Source organism: Mytilus californianus, unplaced genomic scaffold, assembly GCF_021869535.1.
Source record: "Mytilus californianus isolate M0D057914Y unplaced genomic scaffold, xbMytCali1.0.p SCAF_9, whole genome shotgun sequence".
Lineage (NCBI taxonomy): Eukaryota > Metazoa > Mollusca > Bivalvia > Mytilida > Mytilidae > Mytilus > Mytilus californianus.
The window spans coordinates 84,146,015-84,151,528 of NW_026262745.1; the positions used below are offsets into that span (position 1 = coordinate 84,146,015).

At 32.5% G+C, this 5,514-nt stretch overlaps 1 long non-coding RNA gene across 1 annotated transcript; it reads left to right on the plus strand.

Annotated features, from left to right (window-relative positions):
- Window positions 1–487: 487 nt before the first annotated feature.
- On the plus strand, window positions 488–3,706 carry LOC127715408 (uncharacterized). Its single transcript, XR_007988400.1, has 3 exons — window positions 488–527; window positions 1,788–2,014; window positions 3,126–3,706. It is a non-coding gene; the product is annotated as an uncharacterized LOC127715408 (long non-coding RNA).
- The last annotated feature ends 1,808 nt before the right edge of the window (window positions 3,707–5,514 follow it).

The window sequence follows — 5,514 nt, forward strand, 5'->3', positions numbered from 1 at the left end:
AATGTGACGTGGCATTTCTCTACCTGGTACTATACCAACATGATATGATTTGAGTCGGCTTTTGACGTTCCAGATCACAAGGGAACGGTGCAACACGTTATCTTGATTTCGAGCTGATTATTCATTGTTCTTTATCTCAAATGCAACTAATTTGGCGAAAAGGTAGCACACACCAGTTTCAAGTCTTTGTTTTAGCTGCACCTGGCCTCTGTTGATTTGTGTTATGATTAAACTGTATAAATGAGAGCATGAGAGACAACTTTAAGATATGGAATTATGTTTTAGATATCTAACTCCATCCTTACAAAACTCGAATAGTAATTAATATTGATTAAAATCCATTGCAAACCAGCATTTTAATATCATGATTGATTCTTTTATTTTCCAAGAGAGAATTTATCAAGATAGCTATACATTCTAATTTTCCGCATAACATATACATATGTATAAATGCTATCAAAGTAATATGTCAGATATATTTTTTCTAGCTTTGCTTCAGCAGAACACTACCACCCTCTTTGCTAACGGTAAGTAATTTCATTCAAAATGAAAACGATCTTCAGTCAGAAGTATAGTAGTTCGATGTTCAACTTAAATAAGTTGCGTTTTATGTGTATTTTATCCATGTTTCATTTAATCATTATTTGAATTCCTGATTTTGATGTGATTTGTTTATCTCAATCTTTGGTTTTATGTGAAGTGTTTTATAGACTGCTCTCTAACTATGATGATGTTAATTTCCTGAGACTTAGTAATTGTTCACTAGGTTTCTTATATTTTTTTAATCAGTTAGGTGAACAACAGTGTTCCGAGTTAATCCAGGCGATATGTTTATTGGTTTTGGCTGTACTTTTTAAGCCTATTGAGTTTTGATGTTCAAATTTATTTTATGTAATGGCTACTTGCATGTTGGGTCTTATTTTGAACTTATTTTCCAATTCTATTGAAAGCTATTGGTAAGCAGCTCTTTAAACGCTTCATGTTAGACTTTTTAGATAAATACTTTTAAATGTTTAAGGAGGTAGCAAAGTTTAATCGGAAAAACTTAGGATTTTCTTCTGTGTTTTTTCTTTGTTTTATATTTTATGAACAGTTTTTAAAAAAATGCAATTGATTGGACATGTCAATAAATACCATCTCTTGCACCGCAACCAGCTTTGTCTTTGATGCACGTAAAATTGTGCTTTCAACACATTACATTCTGTCAAATTTATTTACTTAATTTAGAATTATGTCTTTTGTTGAAGACTATATGTTGACCGATCAATGTTTTTTTTTGTGGTGTGTATTAATAGGTTGCTGAATACTTGAGGTATACACCACATCTTTTTTGTTCGTATATATTAAATTATCAAATGCAATTGAGAAATGGATATTAATTACCGTTAAAAAATAGAGAGGCGAAAGATACCAAAAGGAAATTCAAACTCATAAGTCGAAAATAAACTGACAACGCCATGGCCAAAAAGAAAAAGACCTACAGCCAAACAATAGTACACAAAACACAACATAGAACACGAACCCCACAAAATAAATTTTTCATGTCCGGGACTTTTATAGCTTGCTAGGCTGTATGGGTTTTGCTCATTGTTAAAGGCTGTACAGTGACCTATAGTTGCTGAGATCTATGTCTTGTTGGTGATCTCATGTGCTCCGGAAGGGTTAACTGATCCTGCTCCACATGCGACACCCGTCAACTCCTATAAAATACGTTGTTAACTTATGAATTTGAAATTGATACTTTAATGCAATTATAAATTATTCATGTATTTTTTTCTATTTCATAGCTATTCAGCCGTACGCAATACAAAATGGAACATCTGATAGAGGTCCATTTGGAATGTTTCCGGAAATTACAATAGAATTCCATACAAACTCTATGGCTCTAGCTGCCATCTGTAGCTGCACTTCCATCGTTATTGTCTGTATATTCCTGTACTGCTGCTGCCGAGCTAGCCGTAGGGACGGGAACTACGAATGTTCATGTGCATATGAAAGACCTACATCGCATTCAGTAAGTGTATTACAATCATGGCAATAAAATGTATATCATAAACGGGTATTATAGGCATTCATAATTTTTATCCTAGTAATCAGAGCATGATAATAACATAAATGTCAGGAGCCAACAACGCACTGCTGACAAGGTCTCAATAAGAGCTATACTATCTTCAGAGAGTTTTTAGTAGATAGACGAAATAAATACTATTAAAGCATATACCATATTATAAACGTAAAACTAATGTATTTTCAAAGTTTATTTTACAACAACTGCGAAGGAATCGCCTTTCATTGAATGTGTTGAAGAAGAAGATGTCCATTCATTGCACTTATATGCAGTACAAATTTCCGTGCAGTTCTTGGAACATGTTCGATAACCTTTCATGAATCAAGCAAATATAATGAACTTAGGTATACTACTGAAACTTAATAGATCATCTGATTAAAGTTCGTAGTGTTGAAACATAATTACTTCCTGGACACTCCCGTGTTCTATAATCCGTACTTGATTCAAGATCTATTAAACCACCTAAAGTAATTCATGTTTGGCGGCCCTCTTTAGTAAAATTTGTTCGACGGTCCTTTTATTCATTGTTGTTTTTTGCCCCCTTAAGGAATTGATGTTCGATCGTCGCCCCTTCAAGTTATTGTTGTTCAGTGACTGTAAAAGTAAAATATTTTACATGTCTTTATCAATTATGAATAACAGAAGGTACTTTATTCATACCCGCGGACACAAATAAGTAGAACTTATTATGTTATACTTTCTGATGTTATATATTATGAACCATCAGTAACACATTTAGACTTCTTGTGTTCTGAACTTTCTTGTAAAAGTATGATATGGACTATTTGAATTGTTTTACACTAGTCATTTTGGGGCCCTTTGTAGCTTGCTGTTCGTTGGGAGCCAAGGCTCCGTTTTGAAGGCCGTACTTTGACCTATAAGTGTTTACTTTTTACACATTGTGACTTGGATGGAGAGTTGTCTCATCGGCACTCATACCACATCTTCTTATTTCTATTAGCAGCATATTACACATAATATTGCAAATTATAACGTTAGTTATACTATGTAAATCATTATTTATATAATTATTGTATGTGGTTTTTTTTTATTTTAGACATCTAGTAAGAAGTCTTCGGCTCTTATATCTGGTTCAATATCTATCAGAATTCCGACCTCTGAAAGCAGATATCAACCTTACAAACCTACAACCGACACAATATTTGAACAGTCCGAAAGTGAAGATAGTTCTGCAGTTAATATTGCTCAGAGGAAAACCACATCGCTTGACGTTTGAATCCATTTGAGTATTTTCGCAACTTACTACAAGGTGTTAAAGCAGACTAATAAAATAATATTCGACCGTTTAGACATCTAATTAAAAATGTGAAAACCAATTAATGCATTTTTGTCAAAATTAAAGTTATAGGCTATCTGGCTATTCCTAAATATGACTCGAAACTTTACAACATAAACATTCCGTTTCATCCTGATCAACCAAGCATCTACAGAGAAGATTGTTTTCATATGTCTTATGCTCCATATTGGAGAATATACTGTGCATCAGTGTTTATTTGACATAGCGTTATAGTTTGTCACGAAGATCTATGAATATTCTACATGTTCTATGTATTTATATTTTTATAATGTACATTCCATTTTTGTATATTTTTATTAAATCATGATATATTTTTAAAACAGTAGACTATCTTTATTCCTCCCTTTCCAGTGTATTGCACCTTCAAGATTAGATATTAATTTGTTCTGTTTAATGACAACCTAACAACAAGTGAATACATTTAATTCGCTTTATATCTTCGGTTGCAACTTTTTGGTAGTGAAATAGTCAGACTTGTATTATATTGATACATCAATGAACATATACTTATTATATGCATAAAACATTTTGATAATAATCAACGATCATTCTTACGAATGAATGTTATCGTTAATAAAAACGTTAATGTAAACATTAGATAGATAAAGCATACGTATAAAATGTGTTAACAACACCATGCTTAAGTAAAAATGAAATACACAAACCAATAGCTAATATCTTTTATCATTATCGTGTTGTAAAATTCATTGAATTATTCGTCCTCGTTGTTGGATACGAGAAACGAACGCTTCTTTTCATTTGATGACTTTCGGGAATTTAAAGTCAAGGACAGACCAATGTAATAAAGACTTCGCTGGCATATGCATTGTCTATTTTCATTTTTCTGAAACACATGTTTGTTTTGATCACAACCAGTAACATTCAATCGAATAATACACAATAACAAATACAGAAGTATAGCATTGCATTAATTGGTATCACACTGTTCTTGTTAAAGAGAAGGCTGTTAGATTTTATATCGGATATTGACCATGTTGACGTGAAAAGAAGAAACAACATAAAAAATCTGATTCATCAATTTGACACTTTATTTATCAATATTTACAGTAGTGTTAAATTCATACAAATACTGATTTTTAATTGGTTTAAAGATGAATCATTTGATTCTGCCACTTGCTTTCATTTCGAATGGTTTAAACAATTCGCAAATGTTATTCATATGAAAAAAGTAGTTGATAATATGTCTTCAAATATGAATAATTGATATAACCAACACAAGTTGTTTCAAATTTCAAAATCCCTCTTCAGATGCTAATGATAGATGCTGTTTAACTTCCAGCGGCAAATTAAATGCATGTTCAGGACGAAAACATGTTAATGAAAGCCTCTCGGAATTTTGGGTCATCAATGCTTTTCAACTTCGCTCTTTATTTGGCCCGGTTTTAACTTTTTTGATTCGAGCGTCACGGATGAGTCGTTTGTAGACGAAACGGGCGTCTGGCGTACAAAACTTTAATCCTGGTATATATGATGAGTCTTTTATGAATAATAATCCTCTTTATACAAGACCTACAAGCTGAGTCGTATTCTTAACGTGCTAGTTCACAAGAAAACAGTCTACAGGAGGACATGTCACATATTATTATGAGTCGACCAGTCTTAATCTTATTCGATCCTTAATACCGATTGTTTAGCGAAGAAGCAGCAAATAACTTTTTGAAAGTCTTTGTTTTGATAAGGCATGGGTTCGAACCCATGATTCCCAAAACAAAGAGAAAGGGTAATAGAAATAAGAAAAAATTTAAGAAAAAGAAATATGATCAATTCTTGAAAAAACGTTTTGTTTGGTTGATGTACGATTTAACCTATTCTAATATTTAAGCATTTAAATCTTCAAATTGAAAAAGGGTCATTTTCATTTTAGGTACTTTATATTGATTTTTGCTATGATAAATTTTTCATGTCCGGGACTTTTATAGCTTGCTAGGCTGTATGGGTTTTGCTCATTGGTAAAGGCTGTACAGTGACCTATAGTTGCTGAGATCTATGTCTTGTTGGTCTCTGATGGAAAGTTGTCACATTGGCAATCATACCACATCTCTTTATTTTACATGAAGTAAGATTACAGCTACATCATCAGGTAGACAAACCGAGCATTGTGCTTGTC